The sequence below is a fragment of the Chiloscyllium plagiosum genome, unplaced genomic scaffold (genome assembly GCF_037043375.1).
Source record: "Chiloscyllium plagiosum isolate Xiang-an unplaced genomic scaffold, Cpla_swu_hap1 HiC_scaffold_2, whole genome shotgun sequence".
NCBI classification, from domain to species: Eukaryota; Metazoa; Chordata; class Chondrichthyes; order Orectolobiformes; family Hemiscylliidae; genus Chiloscyllium; species Chiloscyllium plagiosum.
The window spans coordinates 10696736-10721076 of NW_028270140.1; the positions used below are offsets into that span (position 1 = coordinate 10696736).

At 41.3% G+C, this 24341-nt stretch overlaps 1 long non-coding RNA gene across 4 annotated transcripts in view; it reads left to right on the forward strand.

Annotated features, from left to right (window-relative positions):
• The window catches only part of LOC148151819 (uncharacterized), a 60881-nt gene that overhangs the window by 17523 nt on the left and 19017 nt on the right, over positions 1 to 24341 (forward strand). The window lies entirely within an intron of this gene.

A 24341-nucleotide genomic window follows, 5' to 3' on the forward strand; every position in this document is an offset into this window, starting at 1 on the left:
GAAGTTTCAACATGTTTTTCTTTTTATGCATAGTTCGACAGGTCTATTCAGCAACAGTGAATATCAAAAGTAATAGGCACCTTACTCTTTTTAACTTTGATCCCAATTATCAATGTTCTTAGTTCTTGACATTGCAAATGTAAGATAATTCTATTTTAAATGCCTCACAGTGACTTTTAATCCAGAAAGTGGATTGATCTCAGCCTTCATCTGAAGTCCCCATTATTTCAGAAGTCAATCTTCAGTCAGTTCAAAACGGTGAACATGATATCAATAAATGCACTACAGTGCTTTGGATATAACAAAAGCCAGAGCTCTTGACAACATCCCAGTTGCACTGTTGAAGTCTCTGTAACCATGACTTGGAGGAGCCGGTGTTGGACTGGGGTGGACAAAGTTAAAAATCATACAACACCAGGTTATAGTCCAACAGGTTTATTTGGAAACATTACCTTTAGAAGTGTTGCATTCTTCATCAGAAGCAGCGCTTCAAAAGGTAGTGCTTCTAATTAACCTTGTTGGATTATAGCCTGATGTTGTGTGATTTTTATCTCTGTAACCAGATGTTCCTCCAGCTGACCTGTTCAGGTACAGCTACAGCACTAACTTACACCTCACAAAGTAGAAGATTTAGCAGGTATGCATTGTTCACAATCAAAATTCCTGGGTTAACCAATGAACAGAAATTTAACTGGACTAACCAAATAAACACCATGGTTACTAGAGAACCTGTAAAATAGAATAGGAGCTGGGATGCCACGTTGAGGTTGTACAGGACGTTGGTGAGGCCTCTTCTGGAGTACTGTGTGCAGTTCTGGTCACCCTGCTATAGGAAGGATATTATTAAATTGAAGAGGGTTCAGAAGAGACTTACTAGGATGTTGTAGGGAGTGGAGGTTTGAGTTAAAAGGAGAGGCTGGATTGGCTGGGACGTTTTTCACTGCAATGTAGGAGATTGAGAGGTGACCGTATAGGGGTTTATCAAATGATGAGGGACATAGTAGGTGAATAGTAAGGGTCTTTTCACTATGCCAGATGAGTTCAAAACCAGGGAACATGTTATTAAGATGAGAGGAGAAAGTCTTGAAAAGGTCGCCGGGGCAACCTTTTTATACAGGGAGTGGTTCATATGTGGAATGAAATTCCAGAGAAAGTGTAGGATGCAGGTACAGTTACAACATTTAAAAGACATTTGGATAAGTACATGAAGAGGAAAGGTTGAGAGGGATATGACCAAACACAAGCAAGTGGGACTGGTTTAGTTTGGGAACCCTGGTTGGCATGGATAGTTGGACCGAAGGGTCTGTTTCCATGCTGTGTGACTCTGTGACTCTAATCCTCCAAATCACTCAACATGCTGACTTGAAAATAGATTACCTTTCTTTTTTATATTCATTCACGGGATGTGAACATTACTAATCAGGCAATTTATAGCCCATCCCTAATTGCTAGTGATTTATATGTCGGTGACGCTTTTAATGCATGAATGAATAATACAATTAAAGATATATGTTATTTTCTTTATATAAATAATGTGGAAGCTCATTAACAATATTCATTATAATGGAATAGCAGCATAATATCCTGTTGTAAAGCATTTTTTCATCTAAGTATCAATTATTTTACTGCATTGGATGAGTATGTGCACATTCCTAGTTATGATAAGTAGTCCTTGTCACATCACTGCTATAGTATGATTGACTGTTAATGTTCCCAGTCGATTTTGCTTTTCCAGTTTATTTCTGCATACTTACCTCACCCTTGAGGCCTCCCTTTCTTCCAGCTATGTAGTCCAATATATTTGATTCCTCTTCTCCAGTCAGGTAAGCATCATCCTCACAATCCTTTCCATACTACATTTGTTGTTCTTCATTATTGCATTATGCAATAATATATTGAAAAGAAAAATCAACATTGACATCAAGTCAAACTCAGACTTATTCCCATGGAGGATTTATTCATTTTGAACAGGTTTTAGGGTTACACCACGGTTGCTTTTGTTGGTAAGAGCTGGAGGGAAGGCAAGATGTTGGCATAGCAGTTGTGCTAGTAACCTGCTATGCCTACGTACTGCCATCCTTCCTGTCTAACTGCGACCAGGATATGCAATCTTCATTCCGTACAAGATCAACTCATCATTGATGCAACTTCATTTATTTCCAGATGTTTTCTTCATGGAAGTGGTGGAAGGTGAAGCAGAACGATGTAAATTATAACATTTAACATATTCTTTGTATCATTTTTGTCCACCCAATTCTTCAGCTACCTACATGCAGTAACTTCCACAATATTTTATTCCTGAATAGCTTTTCTTTAAAAACTGTTAAACTTTACACTCTAACAATGATCAGTCATTCCATCATGCTATAAACTGGAAATTTTTGTTTCTCACTATTTACTGTGGGTTGTGTTCCTAAAGGTGTGTGCAGATTCTTAAGAATAAAGTACGTGTAGAACTAAACTGTATATCAAACATGTGTGCGGCAGAAATGTAGGTAACCAGAGTTTAATAGTGTGGTAAGCAAGTGTACATTCTCTTACAAAAGTAGTACGATTTTTTAAAATTGCAAAATTACCTGAAGATTCACAGTAGCCTGTGTAGTTTTTTTTCCCCCAGTCGCTCTGCAATAATTTGTGTCTTTTGAAGCATCACTGAAATTATACAAGGCAATGTAACTATGGCCAACTACACACTTTCTTTAACTTGGCGCTTACTACTCAGAGATTTTTATCATATACTCAAATGCAGACGGTCAACAAGCTGTGTTGAGGGCTGTAAGGATAATTCTATTATCTGCATTGGTTAGAAATACCATTTATGCTGTCATTATACTGCACTTTGGGCACTGGTACTATATTAATATAATGGTTGTGCCAGTGTTAAAAGTTCAACAAAATGCTGCTGATTTGACTCCTAGAGTATCAGTGTAAAAGATGTTTTAACATGGTCAGATCTCAAGGGTTAACTTCATGAACAATACAAACCACAAATTTAAAAATTAATTTCAAAGACTTCTTTCAAACATAAGAAGGCAATTCTGTCATCGTTCTCCATTGAATCCCTACAATGTGGACACAGGCCATTTAGTGTCATAGAGATGTATAGCACAGAAACAGACCCTTCAGTCCAACTCGTCCATGCCGACCAGATATCCCAACCCAATCTAGTCCCACCTGCCAGCACCCAGCCCATATCCCTCCAAACCCGTCTAATTCATATACCCATCCAGATGCCTTTTAAATGTTGCAATTGTTCCAGCCTCCACCACTTCCTCTGGCAGCTCATTCCATACTTTACCACCCTCTGTGTGAAAATGTTGCCTCTTAGATCTCTTTTATATCTTTCCTCTCTCATCCTAAACCTATGCCCTCTATTTCTGGACTCCATCACCCCAGGGAAAAGACTTTGTCTATTTATCCTATCCATGCCCCTCATGATTTTATAAATCTCTACAAGGTCGCCCCTCTTGGCCCAACAAGTCCAAAGAGCATCCCACCCAGACTCACATCCCTCCACCCTACACTGTAACCCTGCACCATTCTGCCCTTATGGTTAATCTACCTAGCCTGCACATCCCCAAACACTATGGGCAATTTCGCATGGCCAATCCACCCAAACTGCACATCTTTTGACTGTGGGAAGAAACTGGAGCACCCCGAGGGGACCTACACTGACATAGGGAGATTGTGCAAACTCCACACAGACAGTCACTCATGGTTGGATTAGAACCTGGGTCCTAGGAGCTGTGAGGCAGCAGTGCTTACCACTGAGCCACAGTGCTGCCCGCATGCTGTTCAAAGTCCTGCACAGTTGTCTTTTGTCAGCTAGTGAACAGGACAGTTGCAGTATGTGAGGCTGGTCAGTTGCAGACCATGTATGCAGGTCTATCACTTGCAGCCACTGTGACAAAGGTAGAATCACATTTCCTGTTCATGTTACTGTAGAATCAGTCGTAGTATTATATTGGCTTCACAGTCAGAAAGGCAGTTTTATGTGGACCCAGAATTTTCAGGAGCTTGCCCATACGTCATTCTGTTTCCCATATCATTTAGCTCTGGAAGCAGGAGTTAAGAAATACGCAATTAAGGCTCTTCAGCATCTGCAATCTTGATAAGCCTCAGAACCAACAGTTTAACTTCATAACTGAACCAGTGAGAATTAAAGATAGGTCAAGAAGCAGAGGAGCAACAGAAAAGCAAATTAAGTTAAATCAGGAATAGAACGTAAAGAGACAGTATGTTTGTATCAAGAACAAAAAAGGGAAAGAGGTTGAAGGAAAATTATGTATGATTTTTGATTTTTAAAATAAACCTTTACGAAAAACTTTGGACCTCCAGAAATAATTTTCTTTTTGATTATTCACATTTCAATTATTCCCTTTCTAGGCTAGAGAAATTGGGTTGCATTGCTGGAACTCAGATCTCATTCGATACTTCCATTGTTAAATATCTGTCCAGTTTAATTGGAAATGAATGCACAAATGAAGCGACTTCTTAAAACTCACAAAGGAGTTGAGACTGAGCTGCAGTTTTCATAAATCTAACCACAGAACAGCAAATTTTATCCAGCAAATTATATTAGTTCACAGTTTCATGAGGTAGCTCATACTTGTCCAAGGTTACTGGGCAGTTTCCACAGTAAAACTAGTGTGCACAGCTTTTCAAAAATTTCTCTTCTAAAACATGGGCCTCATTAGCTGGCTAGCATTTATTTCCCCACCCTAGTTGCCCTTCAGAAGGTGGTGGGGAGCTGCCCTCTTGTACCTCTGCAGTCCTTATGGTAAGTAGGTCATTATTTTTCTTGTAAATTTGGCAGATTATTCAAGACCTCAAGACTGTCCAAGACAATTATAGCAATGATGACCAACTATAAATTATAGCTGAAAATGTGTTGCTGGAAAAGCGCAGCAGGTCAGGCAGCATCCAGGGAACAGGAGAATCGACGTTTCGGGCATAAGCCCTTCTTCAGAAATGCCCGAAACGTCGATTCTCCTGTTCCCTGGATGCTGCCTGACCTGCTGTGCTTTTCCAGCAACACATTTTCAGCTCTGATCTCCAGCATCTGCAGACCTCACTTTCTCCTCAAAGATTTCAACTATAAATTATACTTTGATTAATTCCTCTGTGTTATAAATTCAACAGAAACCTTGCAAATGCTTTTGCTTAAATATGTTAGATTTTTAATGAACAGAGTAGATTAATATTTTTAGGCTGTTGATATGGTGTGTGTGGGCTGGTTTAATATCTAATCGTACTGAAAGAATGCGATAAATGAAGGATATCAGCACAATTTTATTCCTTTCTTTCTCCTGACTTGTAATATTGATGTTTCCAAGTTGACAGAAAACGATTCTTGCAAATTGCATGGAAATGGACTTTTTAAGTTTGAAAATAATTCAGAATTTAACTGATGCTGTGCTGCCCTTAAGGATACAGCCCTATTGTCACTTCCAATTCCAAAGCATTTATTTTGAAGGAATGTCAACATAAAAGTGACTATAATGAAGCATAACACATTTCTAAGACATATGACACATTCATTTCACCCCCACACTGAATTTAATACAAAATGGCCAGATGAGGAGGACAGAGACTTAATCTAATTTCAGTTTAATTTTGTGGTTATAGATTTTATTATTCATTATTGTTGGGCTTTCATCCAGACAGCTTTTTGCTTAACAAAAGCTGTTGTTTTGAATAGGCAAGAGGTGAGACAATCACAGGTACACCTATGGATTTCAACTGTTTTGGGCCAGGTGTAATCACTTCACCGGTTGTGACGTCAAGGAGCCGGAATAAAATTGATGTCAAGGGGAATCATAGGAAGACTCTTCATGGCTGGCGTCATAGCACAAAGGAAGGTGATTCTGGTTATTGGAAACAAATCATTGTAGCTACAGGGCATCACTGTTGGAGTTGTTTCCTGATGGTGTCTTAGGCCCAAACATCTTCAGCTGCTTCATCTGTTATTTTCCCTCCATCATAAGGTCAGAAGTAGGCATGTTCAATTCCACCAGTAATGAAGCCGTCCATGGATATTTGCAGCAAGATTTGGACAAACATATAGATTTGAGCTGATAAGTGCCAAGTAACATCTGTAATACACAAACGCAAGGCAATGACTATCTCCAATAACTGAGAGTCTAACTGCTTACTGTTTACACTCAAGTACACTGCCATGATCCTAATGAGTAACTAATGACTGGACATTTAACTGGATCACTCACCTAAATATCTGTTTTGGGTGCAGATCAGAAACTGAAAATTTTCCAGGCAAGGAGTCACCTCTTGACTCTCCACTATATAAATGTGTGATGAATTTTTCCACTGATCTCAGAAAAATGCAGGTTCAAAATCATTCAAGAAGTTTGCCACCATCCAGAATTAGAGAGTTGAAGGCAGGAAGGCCTGTTGATGCTGGACGCCAGAGTCAATTGATGTGGGACTGGAAAAGCATAGCCGGTCAGACAGCATCAGTGGAGCAGAAATGTCAATGCTTTGGATGCTCTCGGACATGCTGTGCTTCTCCAGCTCCACATCTATTGGCCATGCAGAATAAAGCAGCCTGTCTAATCAGCATCCTGTTCACCACCTTAATCAGTCACTCCTACCAGAATGAGCACAACATAGCTGCAAATGCACATGGACGCCATCCCCTCCAAGTTTCTCTCAATCACACACACCATCCTAAGTTGCAAATATATGGTCCATTCCTTCATCATTATTGGGTCAAAATCCTGGAAATCCCCATCTGACATGACTAGGGGATTACTCGCACTTCATTCACAAAGACCCTCTCTGGGACAATGGAGGAAGCACAATGGTGGGGGTGGGGGGGGGGTTGGGGGGGGAGGGAATGGAATGCTAGTTAATACAATCACCTTGTAAAATAACACACTCTGAAAGGTTTAGCTCTGTGACTCAGTTTCACGTCTACAGAAAACCAGATATTTGACCTTGGCAGCGATATCAACATACTGTGAATTCAGAAATTTTAATAAATGTAAATACTTTATGTGACAAAGTCATTCTGCTAGCATAACGTTATACTTAACGTTACAGCAGAAACTGAAACACCTGATCAGCGGATCCAGACAATCTATAGAATCAATACAGGAATTCTTGGACATCATCAGAAATATACACATAGACAAGGAAGAAACTATGGTCTCATTCGACGTGACGGCACTGTTCACCTCTATTGACAAAACCCTAGCCAGAGAAACAATAGCCAACCTGCTGGACATACAGAACAGACAACAGGACATTGAACCCATCAACAAAGACGGCATACTTAAACTACTGGACTTGTGCCTCACAACACACTTCACATTCAACAACCAGATATACGAACAAATCAACGGAACACCCATGGGCTCACCGATCTCTGGACTCATAGCAGAAGCAGTAATGCAAAGGTTAGAACAAACAGTCTTACCACAAATTCAACCCAAACTCTGGGTCAGATATGTTGATGACACCTTTGTAATCATTAAAAACACAGAAAGTTTCTTTCAGTACATAAGAAACAAACGACAGGCAAAAGTAGACATTGGGCCACTTCAAACTGATGCAGGAAGCCTAGTGATGGGAGATAAGGAAATAGCAGGAGAACTTAACAAGTACTTTGCATCAGTTTTCACAGTGGAAGACATGAGTAATATCCCAAAAATTAAAGGGTGTCACGGGGCTGAGTTGAGAATGGTTGCCATTACGAAAGAGATAGTCCTCGAAAAGTTAAAAAGTCTTAAAATTGATAAATCTCCTGGCCCCGATGGGATACACCCTAGAGTTCTGAGAGAGGTGGCTGAGGAAATAGCAGAGGCATTGGTTGAGATCTTTCAAGAGTCACTGGAGTCAGGAAAGGTCCCAGATGATTGGAAGATGGCTGTTGTAACCCCCTTGTTCAAGAAAGGATCAAGGCAAAAGATGGAAAATTATAGGCCAATCAGCTTAACCTCGGTTGTTGGTAAAATTCTAGAATCCATCATTAAGGATGAGGTTTCTAAATTCTTGGAAGAGCAGAGTCTGATTAGAACAAGTTAACATGGATTTAGTAAAGGGAGGTCATGCCTGACAAACCTGTTGGAATTTTTTGAAGAGGTAACAAGTAGGTTAGACCAGGGAAACCCAGTGGATGTGGTCTATCTAGACTTTCAAAAGGCCTTTGATAAGGTGCCACACGGGATGCTGCTGAGCAAGGTGAGGGCCCATGGTGTTCGAGGAGAGCTGCTGGGATGGATTGAGGATTGGCTGTCTAACAGAAGGCAGAGAGTTGGGATAAAAGGTTCTTTTTCAGAATGGCAGCCGGTGACGAGCGGTGTCCCGCAGGGTTTGGTGCTGGGGCCACAGCTGTTCGCATTATATATTAATGATTTGGATGAGGGAACCAGGGGCATTCTAGCGAAGTTTGCCGATGATACGAAGTTAGGTGGACAAGCAGGTAGTACTGAGGAAGTGGGGAGGCTACAGAATGATCTAGACAGGTTGGGAGAGTGGTCCAGGATTTGGCTGATGGAATTTAACGTGAGCAAGTGCGAGGTCTTTCACTTTGGCAAAAAGAATAAAAGCATAGACTACTTTCTAAATGGTGAGAACATTAATAAAGCCAAAGCACAAAGGGATCTGGGAGTGCTAGTCGAGGATTCTCTAAAGGTAAATATGCAGGTTGAGTCCGTGATTAAGAAAGCGAATGCAATATTGTCTCTTATCTCAAGAGGGTTGGAATATAAAAGCAGAGATGTACTACTAAGACTGTATAAAGCTCTGGTTAGGCCCCATTTGGAGTACTGTGTCCAGTTTTGGTCCCCACACCTCAGGAAGGACATACTGGCACTGGAATGTGTCCAGCGGAGATTCACACGGATGATCCCTGGAATGACAGGTCTAATATATGAGGAACGGCTGAGGATACTGGGATTGTACTCGTTGGAGTTTAGAAGATTAAGGGGAGACTTAATAGAGACGTACAAAATAATACATGGCTTGGAAAAGGTGGATGCTAGGAAATTGTTTCAGTTAGACGAGGAGACTAGGACCCGTGGACACAGCCTTAGAATTAGAGGGGGTCATTTCAGAACAGAAATGCGGAGACATTTCTTCAGCCAGAGAGTGGTGGGCCTGTGGAATTCATTGCCACGGAGTGCAGTGGAAGCCGGGACGCTAAATGTCTTCAAGGCCGAGATTGATAGATTCTTGTTGTGTAGAGGAATTAAGGGCTACGGGGAGAACGCTGGTAAGTGGAGCTGAAATGCGCATCAGCCATGATTGAATGGCGGAGTGGACTCGATGGGCCGAATGGCCTTACTTCCACTCCTATGTCTTATGGTCTTATGGTCTTATAGAAATAGAGAACACACACTGGATCATCAACGCCACACTCACAGGTATCCGATTCACGAGAGAAGAAGAAAAGGACAACCAATTCCCATTCCTAGACGTGATGGTACAGAGAACACCAGACGGAGAATTCACCACAAAGGTACACAGGAAAGCCACACACACAGACCAAGTCCTGAACTATGAAAGCAACCACCCCAACACACACAAACGAAGTTGCATCAAGACACTATTCAAAAGGGCCACAACACACTGCAGCACACCAGAACTGCAAAAAGAGGAGGAGGAACACCTGTACAAGGTATTCGCCAAAAACGGATACCTGCGCAATTTCATCAACAGATGCCTAAGAGAAAGACAACGGAACGAGGACATGCCGCAACCCAAAGGACTAGCCACACTACCATACATCAGGATAATTTCAGAACTGACAGCCAGACTACTGCGACCACTAGGACTTATAACAGCACACAAACCAACAGCCACCCTCAAACAACTACTCACCAGAACGAAGGACCCGATACCCAGCATGAGCAAAACTAATGTAGTGTACAAAATCCCATGCAAGGACTGCACAAAACACTATATAGGACAAACAGGAAGACAGCTTACGATCCGCATCCATGAACATCAACTAGCCACGAAACTCCATGACCAGCTATCCTTAGTAACCACACACGCAGACGACAAGCAACATGAATTCGACTGGGACAACACTACCATTATAGGGCAAGCGAAACAAAGAACAGCCGGGGAATTCCTAGAAGCATGGCACTCATCCACAAACTCCATCAACATACACATCGACCTGGACCCAATATACCGGCCACTACAGCGGACAGCTGAAACTGACAACCGGAAGCGGCAGGGACAGGCCACTATAAATGCCTGAGGAAACACCACAGAAGCGCTTCACAGGAGGCTCCCAAGCACTGAGGATGTCACCTAGACAGGGGACAAAATGTTTGCAACAAAAATTTCCAGCTCGGCGAACAGAACCACAACAACGAGTACCCGAGCTACAAATCTTCTCACAAACTTTGAGTTATACTTAACATCAGCAATTAGGGGATTTATAAGCATTTAATGGCTAGCTCCAAATGATTTGCTCATCACTCTTAGTGCTGATTATTGTGTGGAATGAACTGTCGAGGAAGTGGTGGATGCAGGTACAGTTACAACATTTAAAAGACACTTAGATAAGACGTGAATATGAAAGTTTGGAGTGATGTAGGCCAAATGCAGGCAAGTTGGACTAGTCTAGTTTGGGAACATGGTCGGTGTGGACTAGTCTAGTTTGGAAACATGGTCGGTGTGGACTAGTCGGACCAAAGATTCTGTTTCCATGCTGTAGGGTTCTATGACTCTAAATAACTCCAAAAGGAGAAGAGTTCTGTGTAATTGAAAATAATTCCTCCTACCTGCCTTTTATTAGGTTAATTGAAATGCAACATGTATTCTTCCAGTAAATCAGTAAATCTATCATAATTTGCTTCAAGATATGAATAGCTGCTTTATTTGCCCTTTTACCATTCTCATAATTTATGAAGATTTTCATATTTCAAAAGAAATCTGTTCTGTATTGGACTGCTAGAACTGATGAAATGGAAAAATTGGTACTTCAAATATCCAAATTTCTATAACCCTGGAAATGAGTCATGGAGCTAAAGTTTTCATATTAATATTGCAAAGCGATTGTAGTAACCAGCATTTCCACCCTGCCTTAACCACATAAAATGTGAGACTGCAAGGGTATCTGATGTCCCTGCTAAAATGGACATGAAAGTAAAGCTTTCACTTTGATTAGCAACAAGCAATCTTAAATGTACTTTGCCTTCATTTCTGTTGTTCTAATTTTGACACAGCATTATCCAGCTGGGGTACTTTGTGAACACATTACAAAACAAAGTCTTTATTTATAAGCAAACGCATTAACCCAAAGGATAGGCTAGATTTCAATCTTACTATCTGACAAAGAGATTTTTCCAACATCCTTTCAATCATTTAAGGGATGTGGGAGTCACTGACTGGCCCTGCATTTATTGACAATCCCATGTCCTTGGTGGTGAGCTGCCTTCTTGAAACATTGCAGTCCATTTGCAGTAAGTAGATCAACAATGCCACTAGGGAGGAAGTTCCAGGATTTTGAATTGAATTTTTCCTTGCTTCATAAGTCAATAATTGGGTGTCACAGTGGTTTGTTGGTGAGCACTGCTGCCTCACACCACCAAGGACACGGGTTTGATTCCAGCTTTTGATGATGTCTGTGTGGATTGTGCATGTCCTCCTCATGCCTGCATGGATTTCTGCTGGGTGCTCTGGTTTCCTTCCACAGTCCAAAGATGTGCAGGTTATGTGGATTGGCCATGGTAGATGGTTTATGGGGATGCTCTTTCGAGGGTCAGTGCAGGTTCTATGGACCGAATGGCCTCTTTCTGCAGTGTAGGGATTCTATGATTCTAATTACTCTCATTCTAAGAGTAATAGTAAAGGAATATTTATCTGTATAGCATATAATGACACTGAACATAACCATTGCATGATCTTTTATATTTTAACTTTATTCAATATCAGCATCTTATTGATTTTTAAAAATGTTTTAGTATATTCATTCTTGAAAAAGTAAAATAATTGCTAATAATTTTTAAATAAATCTGTTCCATTTTGTATTACACATGATCAGTTTTCAGTAACAGTTGTGAGAATGAATATGATAACCAAGTAATGAAATGATAACAAATTTATCTTCAGGCCACTTTGTAATATCTGTATAGTGAACTGACGGGTAAATATGGAGATCAGGTAAACAAAACCAATTAGGTTATTATTGGGAGATTTTAATTTTCAGAATGACTGAAAGTCTTAGACAGCTCAAGTATTAAAGCTGGGAATTTATGAAATGTATTTTCAACAGTTTTCTGCAATAATATGAACTCACGACTGGCAATACTAAATTGTGATGAGTGACAGAGCAGAAATAATCAATAATCTAAGATGAGGACATATGGGTATATTGATCATAATGTGATTGAATTTGATATTAAATTTAAGGGTGAGGATGGAAAGTTCAAGCACAGTCTAACTCTAAATAACCTTAACCTTTTGATGGAATGGAAAATGCCTTGTCTTCAGTAATCTAGATTGAACTGTTAACTGGTAAATATATAAGAGTGGGAATAGGCAAAGTAGTGTATGAAAAAATCAACTTGTGCAGTTGACCAACCATGATCAATGATAAAGTAAGGGATACAATGAGGCAAAAAAGAAATATAAGGAAAAGTAGACATAATTGGGTCACCTGAAGAATCCAGAGGTCAACAGGATGACAATCAACGAAGTGCTAGCCTCAGCAGGGGACTGCTCTCTGGGCAAGCTCCAGAGCTCTATCCTACTGTTGCTAGGTGTCTACCTTGACTGTAAGTATTCAGGTGATCAAACATGGCATCAGCCAACAGTTGATGGTAAGCACATACTGTCTGCAGACTGAATGCTATCTTCTTTACAGTCTAGAAGGAACTGAAAGCAAACAAGATGAATGCTGTGTTGATCATGGCTGCAACAGGTAATGTAGCTAATTGGACAAAGATGTTACACAAGTCTGTGACAACTTCATGCACTACCTTTCAGAGAACTGGGCCCATACACTCCAGTAGGAGAGTGAGGAATCCATTATGAATGTTTCCTCCTATTTGCTCTCACTACACTTTGAACTCTGTGTGCCCTATGCTCCTGACTATTCTCTTGCTCCTTTCAGTTTGTGGCCATTAGCCCTTAAACATTCAAAACATTCAACAGACATTAAAAGTACTCTTAAAAATACTCACTGCGGCCAAAATCAACAATGTAAGATTAGCAGATGTCTCCCAAAATGTTCAGCTGATGTTTGAGAGCAGCTAAGGATTTTTAAAAAATCTGCTACTGCACATGATCTCTCAACTGGGCTGCCTTTGGATGGTGGGAGGGTTGAGGGAGTGACAGTAACCTCATGATAGAGTGCAAAAATGGTGTCAGAGTCCTGGCAATATAATTTAATGATGATCTAACCACATTTATTAAACTGGCAAAAATTGGAAAATGACAACTGCATCAGAATGTCAGTGCAGTTTTATTTTAATTTCAAACTGGTGCTACTACAGAATGCGTTAAAAATCAAGACAGTGAAAGGAAATCAAGCCGCCATAAATCCACAAGAAGAGAATTGAAGAAGTTTTCTTCATGGAGAGAGTATTTAAGACGTGAAATGCTGGACCATAAACGTATAACAGCTTTCAAATTGGAAGTGAATAAATATTTGATTTTAACCGCAGTTGAGTCAGACTAAGTTCAGGCACAAGGTAGTAAAGTTCTACAATCCTACAAGAGTTTATCAAGAACCTTTAATCATGACATATGTTAAAATAGTTTTGTCTCATGTCAACTCTATCCACATAAAAATGATATGGACGGGGGTGGACTGGGGTGGACAAAGTTAAAAATCACACAACACCAGGTGATAGTCCAACAGGTTTATTTGGAAGCACTAGCTTTCAGAGTGCTGCTTCTTCAGGTGGTTGTGGAGGATAAGACCACCTGATGAAGGAGCAGCGCTCTGAAAGCTAGTGCTTCCAAATAAACCTTTTGGACTATAACCTGGTGTTGTGTGATTTTTAACTTTGTCTACATAAAAATGAGCCTCCACCACAGCCAGAAAAATAAGCTAGGGTATTGTCAAGGTGATAGAGAACGGTTTAAGTAGCAACATTAACCAGAATGAAAATTCAGGTCTTATTGCAATTAAATTGTGTATAATCTCAGTCAAACATGTATGACTCATTAAGTATCACCCCATGAAGAAGCTAACCTAAACATTACAGCAGTTTGGTTGCACCACCAGAGTTTTGGTGGGACAGAATTTAGAATGATAGAGAAGCCCAACTGTGTTGAAACAGGCCCTCCAGCCCAACAAGTCCACACTGACCCTCCAAAGAGTAACCCACCCAGATCCATTCCCCTACTGTTGTATATTAGTAGAAAGTGAAGACTGCAGATGCTGGAGACCAGAGTCGAGATTATGTTACTGGGAAAGCACAGCAGGTCAGGCAGCATCCGAGGAGCAGGAGAGTCGACGTTTCGGGCATAAGCCCTTCACCATTCCTGATGAAGGGCTTCTGCCCAAAACGTCAATTCTCCTGCTGCTTGGATGCTGCCTGACCTGCTGCGCTTTTCCAGCACTACACTCTCGACTCTGGTCGCCAGCACCTGCGGCCCTCACTTTCTCCTCGTTGATGTTAACCTTACGGTGAAGCCTCTTCCAAGGATGCCTACCTTGAAGAAGTTCTCTACATTACCCCAGACTAATACACCTAACCTACACATCCCTGAACACTGTGGGCAATCTTAGCGTGGCCAATTCACCAGACCTGCACATCTTTGGACTGTGGGAGGAAACCGGAGCACATAGTCAGTCGCCTGAGGCGGGAATCGAACCCAGGTCCGTGATGCAACAGTGCTAACCACTGAGCCACCGTGCAGGCCCAATTTAGTCATAGATAGTCATAGATTCATACAGCATGGAAACAGACCCTTCGGCCCAACCAGTCCATGCCCTCCAGAATCCCAAACTAAACTGGTCCCACCTGCTTGCTCCTGGCTCATATCCCTCCGAACTTTCTCTGTTCATGTACGTACTCAATTTCTGCTTGTTATCCTTCCTATAACTGGGCAATGTTGTCAACATCAAACAGCACCTCAATGTGACCATGAATGAGCACCAGCACTCCACATCAGCTGATATTTGCCCACCCCTGATGACCATTACAGCACCTCCAATCCACTTGCACAATATTTACAAAGCTCAGACCTGGATTGTAAGGCACACCAATAACTAGCATTGCAATGGTGCTGCAAGGATACTTTGCAGTCAGGGCAGATATCCAGCTCATGGACTGGACCAGAGTACATGTCAGAGTTGTGCACTTGTTCTCTTAGGTCTCACTCACATAGCACTTACAAGGCAGCATCCATCCCATGCCAAACCTCTTGGAATGTTGATGTTTCAGCCAAAGCCAAACGCTATCATTACTGCTGCAATGATCCTATTGTGCTCTTTTTAACACACACAGAGATTGAGAGAGACTGCTTGTCATTAGGGATCTGTCCAGGTGGGGGTGGAGGTCCAACTCTATGTTTGGCACACTGCGGCACAACATCACGTCTACAGTATGTGCCAGCTGCCTGCCAAACACACCACATGTTTATCCAACCAAATGGCCAGGTAAGAAACTAAGTGGGGACTCTTCCTCAGTCTGGTCTGGGGGTGGGGAGAGAAGAGGCTGTCTATCAGTGGGGTCAGCCATGGAGTGTAGGAGGTTGAGGGGTGACCTTAAAGAGTTTATAAAATCATGAGGGACATAGATAAGATGAATGGCAGGTGTCTTTTCCCTACGGTGGGGGATTTCAAATCGAGGGGGCATATTTTTCAGGTGAGAAGTGAAAGATTTAAAAAAAGACATGAGGGGCAATTTTTTTACACAGAGAGTGGTTCATGTGTGGAATGAACTTCCAGAGGAAGTGGTGGATATGGGTACAGTTACGACATTTAAAAGACATTTAGGTAAGTCCATGAATAAATAAGTACATGCCTCTGCCTAGCGAGGAACATCTCACTCTGTTTGGCAAATTGATAAAAGGTACAACATGATGCTTCCAACCTGGTGATAAACCTCATTGGAATTCTCAGGCAACTTGGGTACAAATCTTACCAGAGCCCCTGCAAAAGTCCAGCCCTTGATATCAATGCTCGTCGTTTATGTGGCCAGTGTCATGTAATTTCCAAGGTAGGCAATCATACTCATCAGTGAGGGTTTTGCTGAAGATCTATACCTTATAGTAAAGGTTACCTAATGAGCGTGAAGATTTAAATAAATACATTTTAAATTAATATTTTGACAGTAGTCAAAGGAATGAGCAAACTTTGCAGTTCAGTAAACGTGTTCATAATCATTCTGACTTATTCAGATTTATCAAGGTATTAGTCTGTAGTAAGGTATGAGGTCATATGAATATTACAAGACTGGATGGCTGATCCTTCAAAATATATTAAATACTAGGGTGTTCAATGTTGATTCTGACTGTGTGATTCTAACCATGTCTTTGCAAATGCTGTTACTGAACCTTGTGAAGCTAGGGTTAGGTGATTACTTTCAGCTATTGACTGAGGAGCACCAGGTGGACCATCTGAAGGTGTAGCAGCAAGAGAAGCATTTATCAACCTGTTTGGATTATTTCTGCTGTTGCCCCATGATGTATCAATAACTACAAAGATGGAGCAATATCCAACAGATCATCACATTTTCCCAGCAGCTCATGGTACTTCCCCTGCTTATCCTACAGCTAGGCTTGTGTTATACAGATTTACCAGGTCGTGACCTCATTCTTAAGTATGTCCGCTGCTCCTGCATTTTCACTGAACCAGGGTTGATCTGCTAGTTTGGTTGTAATGGTAGGGTTGGGATCATACCAGGTCATGAGGTTACAAGTTTTGGTTGAATACAATTATGATGCTGCTGATGGCCCAATGACCTCATGGATGCCGAATTTTGAATTCTAGATTTGTTTGGAAAATCCCATTTAGCATATTGGTGGTGCCACACCACACAGTGGAGAGTATCGTTAATATATTCGCAAAGACAGTCCAATTGTTAATCCCCGCAGGTCCATCATGGACAGATCCATTTATGACAAGTGTGATCCAGGTCTAAGTTAAAAATCATACACAACACCTGGTTATAGATTAGAGTGGTGCTGAAAAAATACAGCAGGTCAGGCAGCATCTGAGGAGCAGGAAAATTGACGTTTTGGGCAAAAGCCCTTCATCAGGTGGCAGTGAAAGCTTCACCTTCAGATGGTCCACCTGGTATTTACAGCCACCTCATGAAGGAGCAGCGCTCCAAAAGCTAGTGCTTCCAAATAAACTTGTTGGAATATAACCTGGAAGTGTGTGATTTGTAACTTTGCACACCCCAGTGCAACACCGGCATCTGCAAATCACGGTGATCCAGAACTAGAGGGCATAGTTTTAAGGTGAGAGGGGAAAGATTTAAAAGGGACCTAAGGGATAACTTTTTCATGCAGAGGTTGGTGTCTGTATGGAATGAGCTGCCAGAGGAAGTGGTGGAGGCTGGTACAATTGCAACATTTAAAAAGCACCTGGATGGGTACATGAATAGGAAGGGCTTGGAGGGTCCCCGTGTCTGCGTGGGTTTCCTCCGGGTGCTCCAGTTTCCTCCCACAGTCCAAAGATGTGCAGGTCAGGTGAATTTGGTCATGCTAAATTGCCTATAGTGTTAGGTAAGGGGTAAATGTAGGGTATGGTGGGTTGCGCTTCGGTGGGTCGGTGTGGACTTGTTGGACCGAAGGGCCTGTTTCCACACTGTAATGCAATCTAATCTAATCTAAAGGATATGGGCCAAGTGCTGGTAAATAGGATTAGATTGGGTTGCGATATCTGGTTGGCATGGACGAGTTGGACCAAGGGTCTGTTTCTGTGCTGTACATCTCTATGACTCTATGGCTCTATAGTGGTGTCCATGAGGCTATGTACATCTTCAGTTTTATTGACTGCAACATCAATTGCCACATACCCAGTCTAGCAGTTAGATCCTTTAGATCTCAGTCAGTAGTGGTGTTTTTGTGCCACTATTGGTAATGAACATTCATCCCATTGGTATACATGGTTATCAGCAGGAAATTTCCTTGACCTAATGACAAAGATATAAGTGGAAAGTGAAGTATTTCTGATGAAAAAAACAATTGTGTAGTTTGAAGGTACAATTTGAACAAAAGAAAAATCCTGCTGAGAAAGCTAACCTATTATAGGAAAAGGGAATGACAGCTTGCAAGTGGTGTCTCCTGAGATCAGGCAATCAAATAGCTCGAAGTTCTTTCAAATTATGTAGATTAGATTCCCTACAGTGTGGAAACAGGCCCTTCAGCCCAACAAGTCCATACCAATCCTCTGAAGAGTAACCCACCAGACCCATTTCCCTCTGACTAATGTCCCTAACACTATGGGCAATTTAGCATGGCCAATTCACCTGACCTGCACATCTTTGGACTGTGGGAGGTAACCAGAGCACCCGGAGAAAACCCATGCAGACACAGGGAGAATGTGTAAACTCCACACAGACAGTTGCCCGAGGCTGGAATCGAACCTGAGAGGCAGCAGTGCTAAACACTGAGCCACCTTCATGCCCCAGAAGATAATAGTTGTTCAGACAATTACAACAAAAATTGCAGTGAACAGATCTCAAAATTACAACATCATATACTTTGCTTTTCTTATAACTGAATAACTGTTTTCCCTTGAAGTAATTACCCTTAACAGTAATTTCTTTTATTTTGGAACTCACACACACTCTTACCTGACGTTTCTGATATGTAAACTGCATGCTCTGCATTCTTGCTGCACATATTTTATCTGTTAAGTTATCATTTTCCTTTGGCCTTTAACTAAATTCACACCAAACTATAAAAAAAGGTCTCTCATATTAAAGGGATAATATTTTGATATTATGTCATGTTGGGTGTTGGAAACCTTCCTCAAACAGCCTACAGAATCTCTGTTCTTTGGTTCAGTGGTCAGCACTGCTGCCTCACATTGACAAAGACCCAGGTTCATTTCCACCCTTGGGCGACTGTCCGTGTGGAGTTTTGCATGTTCTCCCCCTCTCTGCGCGTGTTTCCTCCGGGTGCTGTGGTTTCCTCCCACAGTCCAAAGATGGATTGGCCATGATAAATTTCCTATGGTGTCCAGGGATGTGCAGGTGGGCCAGCCATGGGAAATGCAGGACTCAGTTTGGGAGTAAGCTGTTCTGCCCATCAAGTCCATCCAAATAACAGGAGGGTGTATCTGGATGGGATGTTATTTGGATGGACTTGATGGGCAGAACAGCTTACTTCCAAACTGAGTCCATGAGAATTTCTCGAATTCATGCTGAGGTAAGTGAGTGGGACAACAATCTTTTGGCCTTCTAAAGCACAATCCTTTTCAGTTTCAGTCAACTTTTAAGGTACAAAATATTTTAAAATACTTTGATTTATACACTATTTTAATTAAAACCTAAATCCATTGTCAAAATATTAGGCAATACAATTTCAATTTTCTAATGTCCCAATTCATTATTGTTAATTAAGACTACACTAAAAATAATAGGCATATCGAAGCAGAGGTAGTTAGGAATGTGGTGTTATCAATGGTTGTTATTGATCCCATTCTCCTGTTAAAACTATGGTAACACCTGCATGACCATTGATTGAAGTTAACATCGAGGAACGAAAATAGTAAGTACTTTGTTCTTTGCCAATAGAAACGTGATTGCTTACAATCATGGAACAATTAATGGGTGCCATGATTAAGGAGCAATGGAAAACTATTCCATTCTAAGTGGTAATGAATGACAGGTATTTCAAAGGGTGCTCTTGTGTTGAAATGGTAATGTCCTTATCTCTGAGGCCGGGAGGCGCACATTCAAGTTCCATCTGCTCCAGAGATGTATGATAACTTCTCTGAACTGATTGATTCGGAATATGTCAAGGTCAATTTCAAAGGAGGGAGAGATAATGAAGTTCCACAATAACTTGTTGCATTGCAGCCCTGAATTCCATGGTAAAACACAGGGGTAGGGTCGCTAACTGTCCAAAACCTCCAAACATCGCATATTAATCTCTCGCATACTGTTGTGAGCAACCCAGGAGAAAAAGATTACAGGATTACAGTCATAGAGTCATAGAGATGTACAACACAGAAACAGACCCTTCGGTCCAACCCATCCATGCCGACCAGATATCCCAACCCAATCCAGTCCCACCTGCCAGCACCCAGCCCATATCCCTCCAAACTCTTCCTATTCATATACCCATCCAGATGCCTTTTAAATGTTGCAATTGTACCAGCCTCCACCACTTACCTCTGGCAGCCCATTCCATACACGCACCACCCTCTGCATGAAAAAGGTTGCCCCTTAGGTCTCTTATATCTTTCCCCTCTCACCCTAAACCTATGCCATCTAGTTCTGGACTCCCCGACCCTAGGGAAAAGACCTTGTCTATTTATCCTATCCATGCCCCTCACGATTTTGTAAACCTCAATAACGTCACCCCTCAGCCTCCGATGCTCCAGGGAAAACACCCCAGCCTGTTCAGCCTCTCCCTGTAGCTCAAATCCTCCAACCCTGGCAACATCCTTGTAAATTTTTTCTGAACCCTTTCAAGTTTTGCAATAACTTTCCGATAGGAAGGAGACCAGAATTGCATGCAATATATTCCAAAAGTGGCCAATCTAATGTGCCCCCCAACTCCTGTACTCAATTCTCTGACCAACAAAGGAAAGCATATTAAACACCATCTTCACTATCCTATCTACCTGTGATTCTACTTTCACGGAGCTATGAAACTGCACTCCAAGGTCTCTTTGTTCAGCAATACTCCCTAGAACCTTACCATTAAGTGTATAAGTCCTGCTAAGATTTGCTTTCCCAAAATTCAGCACCTCACATTTATCTAAATTAAAATAAATTTGTGAAACTTAAATTTTCATTGAGTACTCAATCAATATTTATAAAATATAGTTTTTAACATATTGAAGTCTGTAATAACTGGCTATTTGATTCATTTGGCAGACAGGATTCATTCAACTGAGTAGTAAATAGGTTTACTTTAATAGGAATGGGTGAGTTTGTGTTGGTCAGGAAATTATGAGGTACACATCCCAACTTAATCCCAACCAGTCTTGAATCTATTTAGTGTCAGTTTCAGTAGCTGGAAGGTGAGTGATCATAAACACAGAGAACTCAAGGAGAGTAATACTGGACCAGAAATGTTAACTCTCTATTTTACTCCAAGATGCTGCCAGGCCTGTTAAGTTTCTCCAGCATTTTCTGTACTTGTTTCAGATTTCAGCTTCTGGAAGATTTTGCTTTTCTTGGAGTGAGTGACCATCCCACGTCTGGAGGTGGGTTGCTCATTTAAACATTTTAATGAGGTGGTGAATCCAAGATTAAATCACTTTTCCAACTGGCTATCTGTGTTTCCCTGGGTTCAGAAAACCTGACAACTAAGGGCAGTGGGAGGGGATCAATGGTCCCACGTGAAATAGATGGGATTTTTTTCAGCATTACTACTTACCCAGGGTAGACATCAGTGCTTGCTTCCAATCCACCAAACCCCATACAATCCAACCACCCGCTGCCATGATTGGGGCTCCTCCACAGCCATCACAATCACTGAACATGACAATCACTGACCCCCAATTCTCGCCTCAGATCTAATCTCCTTTATTAACCCTCCCTGAATCCTCCAACTATCATCCCAGTCACACCACCCCTTCAGCCTTTCCACTTCTCATCTGTTCACAGGTAATCTCTGCCTTAAGCAGCAGGATTTTATCTCCTCCTGAGTTGTGGCTCCTTCTGGGTCATTTTTCATTTGATAGCGAGCCAAGCACACTAACCAGGTTAGCTTCCAAGCAGAAAATCTGCTTTAAACACACGCATACACATACACATACAACCCAATAGCCTGGAGTTAAAACACCACAGTGCTCCAACTCCATCCTCTTGGATATTCTGCCCCAGTAAATATTGAGGTCAAATTTCTTCCTTTACACTTGAAGGTGGTGTGTTCCAATACCTGACGTGTTGGAGAGTCAGTGGTAGAAGTAAGAGGGTGGAACGTTGAAGACAAGAATACATGGAACATGTCCAATCAGATTTGGCAACCTTAACTGCAGGGTCAATCCAACATTCAATCATAGGCTCACCCATTAATTGTGCTTTTTTTCAATATTCTGCCTTTGAAAATGTAATGACCAGGTTTAATCAGTAGCTCAGAACTCTCCATTATCATTCACATGGAATTAAATGATATCCTATCAAGTTAGGCTAACCTTCAGGCTTTCATCTTTTACATGAGCAAGACTCAACCTTCAACTATCACCGAACAGCAGATTATGGATTGAAGTAGTGTTGAAGGCAATGCTTTTGACACCATATAACAAGTTGGAGCACAGAATTTAATTGAAGAAAGGAAAGGCAGCCAAAATAATGAATCCAACTTGTGTATGTATATGATTCTGGTTGTATTCCAAACTGGCGATGGAAGTGTTCAAAGCTTATTTGCTTGGCGTAATGATTGTGTATGAGGAGGTCGCAGGACTCACTGGCACGCCTCTATACTTTTCATTCTCATAAACCATTTTATTTGACGCAAAAAGTTGGATTCAAGAAAGGATTACGGAACTGCTCAGATTTGACCTTTTTGTCTTAGGGGCAGGGTCTTTGATGTGGTTCTTGACCATGCCATTATTTTTTTTAAAATAACGTTATTAATTAGAGGTCAGCCTTTTTCACGAAACAGTATTACTTTGAAAGATCTCCAACAGGCTATTTTTCAGAATCTAGTTTTAACTCAGTCCGAATGAAAATAAAAGAAAAATAATTTACAACTTTTTAGTCAAGACATAGAACCATGTGTTGGCTAACGTAATCAAGTTCTCTATCCCATTGCCTAACTCTTTGAAATTTAGCAACATTGTTCAGGGCAAAAAGCAACCTAGCATGCAAAAACTCTGAGCAATGTTTTCTTGATGTTTATTAACAAATAATAGTCAGAGGATGTCCTTTCCTGCATTTCTACAGAAGTGTAAGTGGCACCACACCAAATAGATCGAAAAAGAATTTTAAAATGCTATTTAATTTTTTTTCATTTGTTCGTTGGGTTGTTAACATGATTATTATTGCTCATCCTTCATTTTTCTTCCTAATCTACTGCAAGTCTATATCATGTCGGGAGAAAGTGAGGACTGCAGATGCTGGAGATCAGAGTTGAAAAATGTGGTGCTGGAAAAGCACAGCAGGTCAGGCAGCATGCGAGGAGCAGGAGAGTTGATGTTTCGAGCACATTTCCTGATGAAAGGCCTTTTCAAGAAACATCAACTCTCCTACTCCCCAGCTGCTGCCTGACCTGCTTTGCTTTTCCAGTGCCACACTTTTCGAATATATCATGGAGGGAAAATGGTCAAGAAAGCAGTTTCAGGATTTTGATCAAGTGGCTGTGGAGCAACAGTAACAAATTTCCAAGTCAAGATGTATATAGATTTGTGGAGAACTAGTAGGTCATGGTGTTGCCAAATGTCTCCTGTCCCTGTTCTTCTATGTGATAGATCTCACAGCTTGGAAGGTTCTGCCTTCACGAGTTGCTGCTGGAAATCTTGTAGATGATCCTCACGGCCTCACGATGAGTCAGTGATGGAGGGGCTGAATGTTGCCAGAGCCACACATATCCAGGCAGTGGGGAGTATTTCATTACAGTCCTGACATGTGCCTTATAGATGGTCAATATGTTATGGGTTACCTGCTGACCTGCTCTCGTAACCACATTATTTATGAGGTTAGCCAAGTTAAGTTGGCTATCAGTGATGTCCCTGAAAATTTGATAGTGGGAGAATTCAACAATGGTAACTGGGGAAGTCAGTGATAAGGTGATAATGTCATGGGAGTTGTAATCCAGAAACCCAGGCTAATATTCTGAGGTGAATGCTTGAATGCTCCCATGACATATGGTGAAATTTGAATTCAATAAAATTTGGAAGAAAAAAGCTAGTCTAATTGTAATTATGTAATTAAATTGATTATTATTAAAAACACTTCAGGTTCACTAATATCCTTTAGGTCAGGAAATGTGTTGTCCATGCCTGGTCTGACCTACATGTGACTCCAAAATCATAGTAATGAGGTAGTCTTTGAAATGCCCTCTGGGCAATTAGGAATGGGCACCAATTGCTGGCTTAGGCAGTGATGCCCATATGCTTAAGAGAAAATAAAGACATTGAATGTCAAGAGGAAATGGTTAGGTTCTCTCTTACTGGGAGATGGTCATTCTCTGGTATTTATGAGCACAGTTCGTACCTCCAATTTATCAACCTGATTGTGGATGTTTTCCATATCTTCCTGCAAGTGGGCATGGAC